Below are 17,516 nucleotides of genomic sequence, written 5' to 3'. Positions count from 1 at the left end.
ACACTGAATTGCATCGAGCAACTTGAATCTGTGCAAAACATTTTGCCTTGAAATACAAATACAATTATTTCTTGTAGCTCATGTGTCTCCCATCATCTTCCCTCTTTTCCAGGTGCCTTTTCTAATGAGATACATACAATGTATTATAATAAAGGAGATTTCACTGTTTCCCATGTCTTGGTAGGGTGAGACTGTATCAAAATTAATTAAGTTACTGCATCAGTCTGGCAGAAATTCATCCATCCATACACCCATTTGGGTTATGAGAAGCCTCTGTTGGTAGTGTTATGATTCAGATTCTATTAATATCACTTTCACCATCATTTTCAGAGATCTGGCACTCATTTTGGGTGCTTGTTAGGTCTCGCAGATATTGATTCTGATGTTTATTTTTGAACTCTGGGTAATACGAGGGGGAGTCAAGCTAAAGTTAGAATAAAGATCATAGGCTCATCTGAAAACTGTCAATGCTCCAGTTATTTCAGTTAGCTAAAAAAGGTATGTTAACTCATATGAAATTACATGGCCATGTCTTCACATAAATTGTACAGTACACAGCTGGCAACAATTTGACATGGGGAAAGGTGAACATGCGAGATGGCACATTGTGAATGGAGTTACGAAGGATCAGCACAACGCAGGAAGGTGGCTCATTTTCAGCGTAGTCTCAGACATAGCAGGAACAACATTTATAGCTAGTGTTTGCTGTAAATTATATTCATCATACAGAGTTTTTCATGCTTTCTGCCCCTGAAATATATGAAAAAACAAAATATCAATATGCAAATTCAAATTTGGGAACATTATCTGAAAGTGAAGAAACTGAAGGACTGTGTTCTAACAAATTGCTTTTTACCTGTACTATAAATCTATCAAAAAAGCTGCTATTTAATACTTTCTGTTGTGTTTATAGAAGACCACTAAAGACAATGTAATATCCTTGGTAACTGCATTCTTTTCAGCAGAAAAAAAAAAATGTAGGGGTGATAAATAAGATAACATAAAAATAATAATAAGAAGAACCAAAAAGAGAATAAAAGGAGTTGTTTGAATGTAAAAAAAACATGCAGGTCATTCTTGTAGCTTATTTGCTACACTCAAGTATTATTATTTAATAATAATAATAATAAAAAGAAGACAAATAATACAAATAAATACAATAATTAATAAATAAATAATAATAATACAAGAATAAACTCTGTTTCTTGTACTTACAACCGTAATCCTACTTTTGCCCACCCCTGTACAGAGAGAGATTGAGCCTATGCATAAAATGTGGTAGATGTCATATTGCTGTTAAGGCTTCACTCGTAGCTCCACCTTTTATTCTCTTTTTAGATCTTCCTCTTATTTTTAAGTAGGTGGTCTTTGGCTACTCAGGTTTTACTCAAGTGCTGTCACTAATTATGGCTCAGTTACTTAGTGGCTGCTGTAGTTCATTTATTTTTTTATACATCCTGAAAATCTATTTCTAATGTTTATTTTCATATGGAGATCTTTTTCAAAAGTTTGTAACTTTTTTTAATGTTACTTATCAACTGCATTTTTTTTCCAACAGAACCCAATATTTTGAGAATTTCATATTGCTTGTTGCCATGACAACAGATATCACAATGCACTGGGTGCTGTGACTATATAAAAGTCAACTTTCACAACTTTAGTTTATCCGAGATTGAAATTACTTGTGAACTACATGCTTTCTTTTGAAAGTTTTTAGAACGCGACCTTTGCTCTGTACTTTGACTTTGATTTTTGGGTTAGTGTTTCTGGTTTGGTTGTTTTCTCTCCTTGCCCTCTGAATTTGATCTTTTGTTGTATTATTTTTTGACCTTCTCTTTTCTGCTGGTCTTTCCTCATAAAAACATTTTTCTGGCTTTCATTTTGGAAGTCAGTACAGTGGCGTTTGAAAAGTTTAAATAGGACGCACTAACAGAGCGCCATTCTCTGGAATCCGCTTATGATTCTTTCCTTATGTATTTAATTTTTTAGCCTTTTTTTTGTGATTCTGCATTTGTTTTAGATATTGATAAAGGATTTAAACTTGGTTTTAGAATTAGGCCTTCAGAATAAATGCTTGAAATTAAAGGTGTCTGATCAGAGAATTTGCTGTTGAGTTATAATAGTTCATTTTTTGAGAATTTTAACAGGATACAGGTGTTTTATTACACTTGTTAACAGTATTTAGGGTTTATTTTCTCCTGTAGTTCTTTCTTTTCCTTACTTCTTCTTTTAAGCCAACCATCCTCCTAACCTCTGCATTGATTCTTGGATTTTTCAGTTCTTTCTTGTCAGTGCAATACTACACCAGTGACATTACTGGACAGCTCTATTCTGGTAACTTATTCAAAAATGGCTACATTGTTTCACACCATAAGTTATTCACTCTTTCCACATAAAAGAGTAGTTTTTGCAATCAAAAAGGAATCTTGGGTGGCAGCTGCCTTCCTATTTATTACTCTTGGTTCCCTGCTATGGATGGTGACCCCGTCAATCTGGAGGAATACACAGATTCTGTGACTGGCTACATCTCCAAATGCATAGAGGATGTTACTGTTACCGTTACCAAGGATGTTACCACAAGAGCCAACCAAAAGCCCTGGATGACAAGAGAAGTACACAAGCTGCTCAAGATCAGAAATGCAGCCTTCAGATCTGGAGACAATGCTGTCCTCAAGGTGGTCAGAGCCAACCTGTCTTACGCTATAAGGAGAGCTAAGTGGGCCTACGTGCAGAGGATTAACAAACACTTCAGCAGCACCAGAGACACATGTTGTATGTGGCAGGGCGTTCAAACAATTGCAAACTACAAGCCCAACCCAGCAGTGTTGGAAATGCCTCCCTACCAGATGAACTGAACAACTTCTTCGCACGGTTTGAGGTGCAGAACAAAGAGCCTGCGAGAAAAGCAACACCTCCCTCCACTGACCAGGTTCTCTGTCTCTCCATAACTGACGTGAAGAGGACTCTATCCAGAGTCAATCCACGCAAGGCTGCAGGACCTGACAACATACCTGGTCATTTGCTCATGTGCTCAAAGAATGTGCTAGTCAACTGGCTGGTGTCCTCACAGACATCTTCAGTATATCTCTGAGCCAGTTGTCAGTGCCAGCATGCTTCAAGTCGACCACCATCATACCAGTGCTGAAGAAGTCATCAGTGACATGCTTGAATGACTACCAACCAGTTGCACTCACGCCAATCATCATGAAGTGCTTCGAAAGGTTAGTCATGTCACACACTAAGACTAATCTCCCTGCCTCCCTTGACCCTCTTCAGTTTGCATACTGCTCAAACAAGTCAACTGAGGATGCCATATGCTCTGCCCTTCACCTCTCCCTGATGCATCTGGATAAAAAAGACACATATGTCAGGATGCTTTTCATAGACTTTAGCTCCACCTTCAACACAATCATCCCTCAAAAGCTGGTTGTAAAACTGAGCAGGTTGGGCCTGAACACCACCCTCTGCAATTGGATCCTGGTCTTCTTGACAGAGAGGCCCCAGTCAGTTCGGATGGGCTGCAACACTTCCAGCATCATCACAATGAGCACTGGCTGCGTGCTTAGTCCACTGCTCTTTACCCTGCTGAGTCACGACTGCACAGCCACGCACAACACCAACCACATCATCAAGTTTGCGGATGATATGACGGTGCTGGGACTGATAAGCAGGGATGATAAAACAGCATACAGAGATGAGGTAGAATGTCTGTCTGTATGGTGTGAAGACAACAATCTATATCTCAATGTCGAGAAGACAAAAGAGATAATCGTGGACTTCAGAAAATCACATCCTGCCCACATCCCACTGTGACGATGTGGGCTCGGCTCCATGCTCCCATCCGTTGTTCGGGAGCCCTTGAACCCTACACCATCGATAGTTATAACCAAGATGAGCTAGACAGTGAGGCAACAATAGCAAGGGGATGGTACAAATGTGCAAAGTGATTTTATTAAATCAAAACAAAACAAAGCAATATTCAAATTAAAGAAAGTGCAGTGCTTTCAAAATCTTCTTCATTAAATAAATAATCCATAAAAACAAACATGGAGGTTTAAAACAATAGAAAAACAATCCTTTAAAAGCCGAGGTTAAAACAATGCTGGAAGCAGTCCTTTAAAACAATTAAAAGTCTGGTGCTTCTTTTACAGTGCACCCGGAAAGTATTCACAGCACATCACTTTTTCCACATTTTGTTATGTTACAGCCTTATTCCAAAATGGATTAAATTCATTTTTTTCCTCAGAATTCTACACATAACACCTCATAATGACAACGTGAAAAAAGTTTACTTGAGATTTTTGCAAATTTATTAAAAATAAAAACATTGAGAAATCACATGTACATAAGTATTCACAGCCTTTGCCATGAAGCTCAAAATTGAGCTCAGGTGCATCCTGTTTCCCCTGATCATCCTTGAGATGTTTCTGCAGCTTAATTGGAGTCCACCTTGTGGTAAATTCAGTTGATTGGACATGATTTGGAAAGGCACACACCTGTCTATATAAGGTCCCACAGTTGACAGTTCATGTCAGAGCACAAACCAAGCATGAAGTCAAAGGAATTGTCTGGAGACCTCCGAGACAGGATTGTCTTGAGGCACAAATCTGGGGAAGGTTACAGAAAAATTTCTGCTGCTTTGAAGGTCCCAATGAGCACAGTGGCCTCCATCATCCATAAGTGGAAGAAGTTTGAAACCACCAGGACTCTTTCTAGAGCTGGCCGGCCATCTAAACTGAGCAATCGGGGGAGAAGGGCCTTAGTCAGGGAGGTGACCAAGAACCCAATGATCACTCTGTCAGAGCTCCAGAAGTCCCCAGTGGAGAGAGGAGAACCTTCCAGAAGGACAACCATCTCTGCAGTAATCCACCAATCAGGCCTGTATGGTAGAGTGGCCAGACGGAAGCCACTCCTTAGTAAAAGGCACATGGCAGCCCGCCTGGAGTTTGCCAAAAGGCACCTGAAGGACTCTCAGACCATGAGAAAGAAAATTCTCTGGTCTGATGAGACAAAGATTGAACTCTTTGGTGTGAATGCCAGGTGTCACGTTTGGAGGAAACCTGGCACCATCCCTACAGTGAAGCATGGTGGTGGCAGCATCATGCTGTGGGGATGCTTTTCAGCGGCAGGTACTGGGAGACTAGTCAGGATAAAGGGAAAGATAATTGCATCAATGTACAGATACATCCTGGATGAAAATCTGCTCCAGAGCGCTCTTGACCTCAGACTGGGGCGACAGTTCGTCTTTCAGCAGGGCAACGACCCTAAGCACACAGCCAAGATATCAAAGGAGTGGCTTCAGGACAACTCTGTGAATGTCCTTGAGTGGCCCAGCCAGAGCCCAGACTTGAATCCAATTTAACATCTCTGGAGAGATCTTAAAATGGCTGTGCATCGACGCTTCCCATCCAACCTGATGGAGCTTGAGAGGTTCTGCAAAGAGGAATGGGCGAAACTGGCCAAGGATAGGTGTGCCCAGCTTATGGCATCATATTCAAAAAGACTTGAGGCTGTAATTGCTGCCAAAGGTGCATCGACAAAGTATTGAGCAAAGCCTGTGAATACTTATGTACATGTGATTTCTCAGTTTTTTTATTTTTTAATAAATTTGCAAAAACCTCAAGTAAACTTTTTTCACGTTGTCATTATGGGGTGTTGTGTGTAGAATTCTGAGGAAAAAAATGAATTTAATCCATTTTGGAATAAGGCTGTAACATAACAAAATGTGGAAAAAGTGATGTGCTGTGAATACTTTCCGGATGCACTGTGCATTAGTGTCTCACCTGCTTCTCCCGTTAGGGCCCTGCAGCAGGCGAGACGCTCTCTCTGCAGCTGACTTTTCTCTAGCTTCGGTCTCGCTTTTTTATATCAGACCAGGACTTAGCTTCTCTCCAACGGCCAGGACTCCCACGCTGGAGATTATAAGCCTAAGTCTCCCGACTCCCGCTGTCTTCCACGTCGAGTTAGAGTTTGTAGAGATATGTGTCCCCCGAAGGGGACCAACGCATGGGTACACAACCTCTGGCTGTATAAAAATACTTTATTCCCGTGCCTCGCCTCTTATTACTATGGATAAATAAGCTTTTTATAAAATACTTAAAACATCCCAAACAATTACTTCATGATCTCCTTAAAAATTTCTTATAACTATTATAAATTACACCGTCTAAAATTTACATAAAAAATGATCAAATATTTAAATATGCATAATAAAGACAGTATTAATCATTTTTTCTAAAAAACTTCCTATGAGATCTAAAACAACAAGTAATCAAATCGGGATAAACTAAAGTACAGTGATCCCTCGCTATATCGCGCTTCGCCTTTCGCGGCTTCACTCCATCGCAGATTTTATATGCAAGCATATTTAAATATATATCGCGGATTTTTCGCTGCTTCGCGGGTTTCTGCGGACAATGGGTCTTTTACTTTCTGGTACATGCTTCCTCAGTTGGTTTGCCCAGTTGATTTCATACAAGGGACGCTATTGGCAGATGGCTGAGAAGCTACCCAACTTACTTTCTCTCTCTCTCTCTCTCTCTTGCGCTGACGTAGGGGGGTGTGAGCAGGGGGGCTGTGTGCAGCTGCTTCCTGAAGGACATGCTGCGCGGTGCTTCGCATTCTTAAAAGCTCAAAGAGCACGTATTGATTTTTGACTTTGTTTTTCTGTGGCTCTCTCTCTGTCTCTTCCTGCTCCTGACAGAGGGGGTGTGAGCTGCCGCCTTCAACAGCTTTGTACCGGCGGTGCTTCGCATACTTAAAAGCCAAAAAGCCCTATTGATTTTTTTTTTGACTGCTTGCTTTGTTCTCACAGTTTAAACTTTTGAAAAAGAGACAAATGTTTGTTTGCAGTGTTTGAATAACGTTCCTGTCTCTCTACAACCTCCTGTGTTTCTGCGCAAATCTGTGACCCAAGCATGACATTCTAAAAATAACCATATAAACATATGGTTTCTACTTCGCGGATTTTCCTATTTCGCGGGTGGCTCTGGAACGCAACCCCCGCGATGGAGGAGGGATTACTATATATCAAAAAGCCATAAAATTACATTAAGAAAAGGGAAAGTAACATTAAAAAACCTAAACTAACTAGCGCTCTAAGGGTTTAAAAGTCTTATGATCAGGGTTTAAAAGGGTTATTAATCTCAGGGACTAAGAAGATAAAATCCATGGCCAATTTTAAGATTGGGCACCTATTAATTTTTAAGATTAGGCGCCCAATCTATTTAAAGCCAAGCCTCTTTGGGACTTAACCCTAGCCCCCACTGACCTTAAATTTAGGGTTGTCAGTAGAGTTAGGTCAGTCTAAAAACTGTAATATGGAGGGAGGAGGGTTTTAACATTAGAGCTGGGCTTCCTAAATTTTTAGGTTCAGGCATCCAGTCAAAGTCTTTAGATTAGGGACTAGATCGGCCTTACCCCCACGAACTTTAAGTTTAGGGTTCGTGTAAGGGACAGGCCGATCTAAGCCCCTGTCGCCCATGAATTCAGCAGGCAATGGGCCGACGCAGACGTCAGACGAAAATAGCTCTCTTTATCCCTCTGTAAAGACAGATGGGAAACCTCCAATACCACATTCAGTCCTCCAAGTTGTTCCTTAAGAGTCTGATTGAAAATGTCTATACGGTGTTGTTTGTCAGACCTGGGCACTGGCGGAATCAGTGAAAAGTGGCACGAAGCACTTGGAAAACAACATTTGACATCCACAATCATCTGGCTGATCTTCCTAGGAAAATCCTCCATCACCCCATAAACACTGTCAAGCATGCCATTAAGGATAATCACCTTTCTGACGTGCAACTGTGCTTTCATATTTTTTATCGCCCTTCATCATCTGCACATCTTGATTATTGTTTTGTTGTTGTTGTTTTTTGTTTTGGTTTTTTTAAGTGAGAGTTTGGAACCCCACCTTGCATCTGTCCCCCCTGTAGAAACAGGAGTTGAACATTGTATAGAAGTCCTGGAGGATAAAACCTTAGGATCTATTGCATCTGGCATATGCGGCAACCCGCTACTCACCGGAGTCATGGCCCCCTCTCCAATCTGCCTAGCATCAGAGGAACCGTCCATTGACGCTACGACCCCTCCGAACTGCACAGTGGAATGAACTTCCTCCCGCTGTAAAATAGGACTATTGGGAGATACCAGCGAATTACATCCATCCAGGAGGCGCTTATACATCAGGCCCCTAAAGGTGTCTAAAGAGACAGTTAATTTATGTTTATATCTCTTCCTTACAAAAGAGATCACCTTATACATTACTGTTTCATCAATCTGTGGTAGATCTTTAACAATACCACCAATAATTTGTTTATAATGACTCCTCAAGGCAGCTACAATCTCTTTAAGCCAAGAGTCGGTTCGAGCCTTAATCTCACCAATAATAAAATCATTGGGAGAAGATGGTTTGATATAATTGGCCGTTCTATTGGCATATTTTTGCATACCTTTCGGAGGTTCATCCTTTTCAAAGATCTCTAGATGATGAATAGCCTGAAAAAGTCTAAACAGCACCTTCTGGGTAGACTCCACCGGCATCCTCCAAATACATAAATGAACCCTGAAATTATAAAAATTTAAAAGGACCTGGTTTCCTCAACCCAAAACCCAAGCACCCCACAAAGCTACACCCCACCACAAGTCAAGACAGCCCAAGAAATAATTGGAAAAAAGGTAAAAGTAACTCTCCCAAAGGACTTGGAGGCTATGATGCTCAACAATTCTCTGGATGTAAGGTAAGTACAGGATCTAAGGTAGGTATTAAGGTAAGTATTTTATTTTTTAAGAATAACAGGGGAGGACTAAAAAAGGGGGGAAGAAAAACCTTGGTTTTTATTTTGGGTCATTATAGTGGCAGCCTTTGAAGCATGGATGGATGGATCGGAGGTTTTCTGATCTTATTGAAATTAGCAAGCAATTTTTTTTAATTCCATTTTGTTGATATTTTCAAACATTTTATCCATCTGTGCCTGCGCTTTTGCCCATTAATTTCTTTAGAGCTTGTGAGCACATTTACTTGTTTAGTGCTCCTCTTTCCTTGTTTATGTAAGACTGCACCCTTTCCATTTTTTTCAGCATTGTGGTTTTTTTAATGCTCATTACAGAGTTAGTTAAAGCAGATATCCGCCTACGCTGTCAAGTGTTGAAGCAATAAAATAAAAATAAATTGAACTGAATTTATTTAATGGTATCATTCAGCTTCCATTGTTAATCTGGCTTTTGATGTGAATGTGGTGTCTAAAGCTCATGTGAAATGATCTTCACGTCTCAAACCTTGAGGTTAGAAATTATACTAATGACTTCTCTATAGGTGTTAGAGGCTTGGTTATTAAAATATTGATCAATGGTAGCTCTGAGTTTAGTAGGCAGTATTTTATACTACACTCTTGTCTAATTATCTGTGTTAGTTTTTGCAGAACTTATGCTGTAAATGAGACCAAACATTCCTGAAGGAATTCTAATCTACACAGAATGCTTATAAAAATGTAGTATAGTTAACAATCCAGTTTTGCACATTTTATTAGATATGCAGTGCTAGGTGATAATTACATTTTCTTAGTCTGTTAAAACAATAGTGCTTTATGCATTATATCTCACAGACTAAGCCAAAAAAATATGATATATAGGCAGTTTAATAATGGCTCTATTAGAAAGAAAAAAACATATTTCTGAATTAAAGCCTTTATTATGCAGCTTGCTGTTTCTCCTGAAACCAATTGTTTAAGCACTTGAGGCAAAAAGAGGAAATGTGTTTGAAATTTAAAATCTAACTTAGGCTTGGTCAACCCACCTTCTGAACTTGGTACAGTGAAGTGTATATAAGCTAAGGAAAAATATAATTGGAAAATTATTCTTGTAAACCAGAAGTTTTCAAAATGCGTTAGTTAATTACAAAAGTGAAAAGTAAATAAGATGGTGTAACATGTGAAACATTATGGCTGGGTTGTTCGGAACAATGTAGAACTGCAATACCTTTGGACCTCTTTGCTACTTAGTTTAAGCATCTGTGGATCAATCATGCATCTCTGCATTTGATGAGCCTGTAGCATTGTAAGGCCAAGGGTTTTTTTTCCTGTGTTAAAATTAAAAGAGACGTCAGAATAAACCCACTGCCTAAAAAAGTATAGGAGGAACAATAAATGCCTGGATTGATTATGGTGAACAATCGATCCTTAATCTACACAAACATCAAATGCCTTTTTCATAAGTATGATCATTGGGCTACAATTTCCTTTTTTTTAAATGAATTTATTAAACGCAAGTAACATTCCATAAAAAATAAGTATATAAATACTTATTCTAAAATGATTAGATCCTGCCAGGTTTTTAAAAAAAGTTTTGAGCAGATTCTCTAAGTGAGAATGACATTTTTTTCCAATTTCAAATAGTATATAACATTAGTTATCCACTAACTTAAAAGAGGTGAGTTATGATTTTTCCAGTTGAGCGAGATAAGATTACATGTCAACAGTGTAGTAAAGGCAATCACAGTTTGTTTGTCCTTCTCCACTTTAAGCCCCTCTGGGAGTTCACCAAACACACCTGTTAATGGGTTAGGAGGGATTGTGAGACCAAGGCTGTCTGACAGGTATTTAAAGATGTTGGTCCAGAATGATGTTAATTTGGTGCACCCCCAAAACACGAGGCTTGACTGCAACGTGTGCAGGTTGGATCTTGCCCTGGAAACCTTTTGGACAAAGGCTGATCTTTGAGGACTCATAAGACTTAAAAGAGATTTCCATTTATGTTTCATTTAAGAATCAATGTTGTCACAGATGTTTCTCCTTAAAATTCCTTAGGAGAAATAGCTTTAGACAGAAAGGAAACAAGGGATACAACTGAGATAAAAGGAACTAAACTTGACAATTTGGTTTAAAAAGCATGTTATATTTTCTAGGATCTCCTTTCAATCTCTTTCAAAACTTTATGTTGTTTACTTTACCCAAGGTGACTTACAACATTTCAGATACGATTGGTTCCATTTCTTTTGTTATTTCACTTGGAGCATAGAAAGCTTAAGTGACTTGATTTGGGACAACAATGGTGTCAGCAGTAGGCTCTGACTCCACAACTTCAGGGTTTGAAGTTCAATGGCTTAAACCCTAGGCTACACTGCCTGCCTCTTATTCTAGACTGGATACATGAATATAAATTAAAGCAGCATACAGTCTTTGCAATCATAGTAAAATGTTTCATTACCACAAACAACTGTCCATGAATTTCTCCATATTTTACTGAGAACACAATGCTAATACTCTCAAACTGCAAAAAAAAAAAAAAAACGTCAGTACACTTTAAAGATCTGAGCCCATTGTGTGACTTTGGTGAGATCTCTGTTCAAACTCAGAAGAAGGCACATGTGAGACTACCGGGATATTTTTTTCTCAGGAAAAATATATGAGAAGCATGTGGAGACATTTTCCTTCTTTCCGATCTAATTGTATTGTATTGTATTTAAAAGTATATTTACAATGTGAGGAAACTAGGAGTTTCTTGTTAACAAGATGATTAATGTTGTCCTGAATCAGAAATACTAAAGGAAATTGTGTATACAGGACAACTTTCCCATACTATAGCAAGCTTGATCTGAGCATCTGCTATCCTACATTTTTCATTATGGTGTAAGTTTATCATAATCCAAAGATGAAAGGAATGGTGTGTTTAACCCTTTTAAACAAAACCGAATAGATTTCTGATGAGAAATGACTACAAAACTTTGTTATGAGCCTCTTTCTACAGTATGTTTGTACAGTAATTATTCACCAATTGTGCATAACCTGCTGAATTAGGGATTATTATCATGTACTTACTGCATAACTCACATAGCAGTATTGGTACACATTCATGTATGAGGATCATGTATTTACCTGTACAGTTTATCAAGTTGACATCGTGGTTAATAGGAGGGATCTATTTTCCCATGTATGACTACATTTTTAAAAGAACACATTTCCAGGGAGCACGCACATCCTGCGGGATATATCCTATTTCTGCATTATGGAGTATAACAAAGCAACTAAATCTGAATGTTGTACTAGTACATTGTGGAGAAAATGTAGACATATGTTTGCATTCATTCGCCTTAAGCACATTTATAGATGCCTATTACCTTAATATGATGAGATACGGAATTTTGCTGGAACAACCTGGATGCAGAAGACCAAGAATCATTTCTTGTGGAGAAAGCTGGAAGAAGCCTCCGTCCAACACTAAACAGTTGATGGCTGTATATGATGATGATGATGATGTATTTTGTAATGAGTAAAATTAGCTTACCTAGATGAGTATAATGACACAGTGACTGAGCTGGATTTTGAACACAGTGAACTGAACCTGTGAGGCAGCAGCACTACTCAAAGTGGCCCCTTTTCTGTTCTAAAATTCAATGATTCTGTTGACATTCATTGAAGTATTTTAATTAAACTAATGGATTTCAAGTTTCTGATCTTAAACTTAGGAATATGCAATAATCTTCAAATGTTTTGGTTTTTGACGGCATTTAGTAAACCTACAGTAAGTGTTACAAATATGATATCATTCTTGTTATGGAAAGTTAGTTTTCAAAAAAAGGGTATTTAATTCTGAAAAAGGATAAATGCAAATAAAAAGCCTTGCAGTAAAATTGTTATATTTATTATTACCTGAACCTGTTTAGTGCAAATTGCCTTCAATTTAAAAACATAAATGCAACATAATACTAATGAGCCAACTAGAAGGTAAATGGAGTGTGTTGTAAAGCTGCAGATGTGATTTGTTAATCAGTTTTCAATAGTTTCACATAAATGATACAGACTTCTGTGTCTAAATTTTGTAAAGCATAAAAAATAACACATATTCTAATATAAGGATCCAACACCTTTTGACAGCAATACTGGGTGAGCATTGCTAAGTAACTGCTTCTTAGTGCTACTCTTGTAATGGTTACAGTATGTCTTTAATAAAACCAGCGACTTAGAGAAATGGGTCAAAGCAGCTTCACAGTGAGAAGGACTTCTTTCTTGTTTATATCCATCTCTCTTGTTCTGAATCATCCTCTCAGTTATTTGCTCCTACTTTAATTAGTAAGATTCAAAGGGGCACAGAACTACTTAAGTTTGGTGGAAACATCCATTTTTTTTCGTTTATTTTTAGAACTGTATAGTTGTTATAAATATCGCACTCACTGGAATCCATGAAAAATCTGGCCATAATATTGTTTTTTCTGTAAAACAAAACAGAAAAAAAAGCACCTTGAATTGCATATCCTATAGCGCTATTCCCTTCTTAAACACTGACAATGAGACCGTGCGCTTACCATATCAGATGTTGATTGGTGAAGATTCTGATCTGATGTCTGTTGTGTTTACATTACATGGGATAAATGTGGAATGAGCATTAGGTTATTAGAACAGTCTGTACGAGAACAGGTCATTCAGCCCAACAAAGCTTGCAGTCCTATCCACCTAATTCTTCTAAAAAAACAAGTCTAGTTTTGAAAGTCCCTAAAGTGCTACTGTCTACCACACAACCTGGTAGCTTATTCCATGTGTCTATGGTTCTCTGGGTACAGAAAAATTTCCAAATGGTGATGTGAAATTAAACGCTTAAAATTTTAGAAGTAGATCTTGTTTTCTAAATTTGATGAGTCAGCACATAAGAACTAATAATGCCTCAGCATTTTCTGCCACAAATCCACAAAGATACAGAAAGATCATGCAAACTCTACATAGACAACAGCATGATTCAGGATTCACATTCTGGATCTCTAAGTTGGCAGCACTGCACAATGCCCATTACTCACCAGCATTAATATATATATATATATATATATATATATATATGGAAGAGAAGGTTTGTGATACGGTTTGCATATTTGCAGCTGGAGATCCACAAAGGGAGAAAAAAAAATGAACCACGTATCATAAAATAGTTTTTATTCCTGAGCTTTCAACCCCTGCCATGGGTCTTCATCAGAGGATAATGCTTAGACTTACAAGAATCAAAGACAATATATAGCAAAACATTACGTGGAGGGGGTGTGGGGGGGTATTGGGTGTACAGTTTATTTATTATGAACATGTTCTTCTTAAGTTTGCATATGCTGGAGTTATATCCAAGTGTCTGTTGATGGCGTTCTCATTTGATAGCCAAGATTCGGCCAGCTCTCTGGCACTTTTAGTACTGGCCTTACATTTCACTTGTACATTGTCCCAGTTAAATGTATGTCCTGTTGATTTAGTATGCGTATAGATCAATGAAAGTGAGTCCTTTCTTCTGACGGCATTGCGATGTTCCTGCATACGCGTTGCGATTCTTTTTGAAGTTTGTCCTATGTATACCGCTGAGCAAGAACTGCATGGAATGCTATAAACCGCGTTTCGTGTTTCTGCTGTCGATTTCTTGTTTTTAGCATTAAAGAGGACCGTGCACAAATTGTTTGTGGGTTTGTGTGCTATTCTGACGCCAGACTTGGCCATTACCCCCCACCCCCTCCATGTAATGTTTTGCTATATATTGCCTTTGATTCTTGTAAGTCTAAGCATTATCCTCTGATGAAGACCCCTGGCAGGGGTTGAAAGCTCAGGAATAAAAACTATTTTATGATACGTGATTCATTTTTTTTTCTCCCTTTGTGGATCTCCAGCTGCAAATATATATATATATATATAAAACAATGAGGCAGATGGAGAACACTCAAGAGTATAACAATAACAGATGTGTTTCAGTCAGGTTAATTGAAGAAATGAAGATCTTACCGTTGCTTTGGAGGTACTTAAGAAGCATGCTTAGCTTCTATATGTAGACATCTCATCTACTTGTAATAACATCCACCACTATCCTCTTGCAAAATTCCTTCCTAAAGATTTTCATTTTGATTTTAAAGGAAAAGTGACTGATTAATTTTTTAACAGGAAGTTGTGAAAAAGTGGTTTTCTGAATAACGTTCTATCCTCATCAACTGGCTGTGTTTTTTTAACCTCTTTAATATATTATATGTATGAATAGATATGGCAGGAAAAATGAAAATGGACACATTTTAAAATTTGCTGATGACTCTATGATTTTTGTTAATGTGTTATGGTTCATTGGTTAATGATTTTGTGAACTGGTGTGATAAGTCATTTCTACAACTTAATGTTACAAAAATGGAAGAAAATTATTATTAATTGTAGCTGAAACAGTATTTATCCATAAGTAACATTCATTGCACACTGGCTTGCAAAGACTTTCTGAAGTTCTAAATACCTTAGGGAAATTACAGACTTTCAGTCAGAGTACAGAATCGGACTGCGCAAAGGGACATCAGAGTTTCTTATGTGTGTGTGTTGAAAGTTCTTCTGTTTTAATAGTCATTCTTATTATCATATAACTTTATTATAAAGCTTGTGTCAAGCTCAGTTTAATTTGTGTTTTGCTGATTTGGTTTGGAAAGATAAATATTACAACCATAAATAGAAATAATTGTGACATCAAGGAAGAAAATGATAAAGACCTGACTGTCCTTCTGCTGCAATTAGTTAACAAGTGTACACCCTCCGAGTGAGCTCACTCACCACATCCAGAATATTTCTGCTGATTTTAGCTGAGAGGTTCAAGTTGTCAACAAGTTTACTCAAATACTGTATTTCGATATTCTTACTACTGTTAAAATCTTTAATAAGATTTACTTTTAATACACTGTTGCTGATTTAACATTAAGCAAGTTTTCTGTGATTCTGTGCATCAGCTGTGTCTTTGTTTATTTTCTGTTTATTTTCCAGTGTTCTGCCATTTATTTTTGTTGTGTATGTACTAGCTAGTAGTACTGTAGTGTAATAATAGACATACATCTGAGATGGAAGGTTGTCATCCTCTTTTTGACTATCAGGACCCTTCATTGAACTGTGTTTTTTGATGGTGGGACTGTATACAAGATGGATTAGCTGTTAGCCTTGTGGCAACAAGCTTCATTTGCCCAATAGAATATGGATATACTTAATGGAGCTATGGTGCAGATACCATAGCAATAGACCTCGTGTTAAAATAAGAAATAATCTCCTGGCAATCGTGATAGGAAATATAAGATCACTGGTGAATTACACAGATAAATTAACTGTATTGGTGAGGTTGCAGCTTCGTGAGTGTAACTTTGTTTTTCACTGTGATGCGGCAAAACAAGCTTGTTCTCTGGATTCGCATATTGGCCTTAGTGAATTCACCATGCTATGGGTGCACAGAATGTTCCACAGTGCAGTTACAGTAACTGAAAAAATGGTGGAACAGAGGTCACTTTATTGTAAATATTCTGATATTGTTACATTCTGTTTTTATTTTATTTCCAGTCATGTACCTAACATTCTGGGCCCCCGTTCAATTGCCATAGGTTGGATGTAGCACAGATCTATTATTTCTTCTTCTTCTTCTTCTTCTTCTTCTTCTTCTTCTTCTGTGATTTCTACACTACATATTGCTGAAAGTTTGTCCAAATATAATAAATTTAATTCTGAAGGTAAGATTTATAACAAACTCAAAAAAACCTCCTGACTGACTTCTCATTGATTTTATGGCTTGTCATTACACTGTAGCCAAATTAAATTTTGAGAACTCTATAGACAATTTTGACACTTTTACATTAACAGAAGATGCCACCAGGAATCAGAATGCATCTGAAAGCCTGGTTTCAAGTGCTTTTCCATTACTAATAAAAACTCTTGAGGAAGCATTACTTACAGTGCCCTTCACAATGTTTTACTCCTCTGCTCCAAAATTAAAAAAAAAAATCAAACAATTCAGACGTGATTAAAGTGCACATTGCTGACTTTCATTTAAGTGTATTTACATACATGCATGTAGAAATTAAACTTTTTCTACATGGTCTTCCCTTTTATGGCACCATAATGTTTGGGACAATTGGCGTTAAATGTGTTTTTGATCCCCCGTGTGTGGTTCTTTGCTTCATTAGTGTGGGTATAAGATACCGCGGCTTGCTTCTACTCTTTGGAGTCTGTAGTTGCCATTGTTCAACATGAGGACAAGAGCTGTACCAATGAAAGTCAAAGAAGCCATTATATGGCTGACAAACAAAAATTAAAACATTAGAGACATCAGTAAAACCTTAGGATTCCCAAAATCAACTGTCTGGAATATCATTAAGGCAAAAGAGCTCCTTTATCACAAAGGTACTGGTAGGCTAAAGAAGACCTCCATTGCTGATGAGAGAAGAATCCTCACTATGGTAAAGAAAAAGCCCCAAACGCCTGTCTGACAGATCAGAAATAGTCTTCATTAGGAGGATGTGAATGTGTCAGAGACTACTATCTGCAGAAGACTTCATGAAAAGAAATGCAGAGGCCACACTGAAAGATTCAAACCACTAGTTAGCCACAAAAACAAGATGGCCAGATTACCTTTTGAGAAACAGTACTTAAAAGAGCCTGCAGAATTCTGGAAAAAAGTCTTGTGGGCAGACGAGACAAAGATGAACCTGCGTCAGAGTGATGGCAAGAGCAAAGTGTGGGGACAAATAGGAACTGCCCATGATCCAAAGCGTACCACCT

Source organism: Erpetoichthys calabaricus, chromosome 2 (assembly GCF_900747795.2).
Source record: "Erpetoichthys calabaricus chromosome 2, fErpCal1.3, whole genome shotgun sequence".
Taxonomy (NCBI): domain Eukaryota; kingdom Metazoa; phylum Chordata; class Cladistia; order Polypteriformes; family Polypteridae; genus Erpetoichthys; species Erpetoichthys calabaricus.
Note: the sequence above shows the minus strand (reverse complement) of the source record.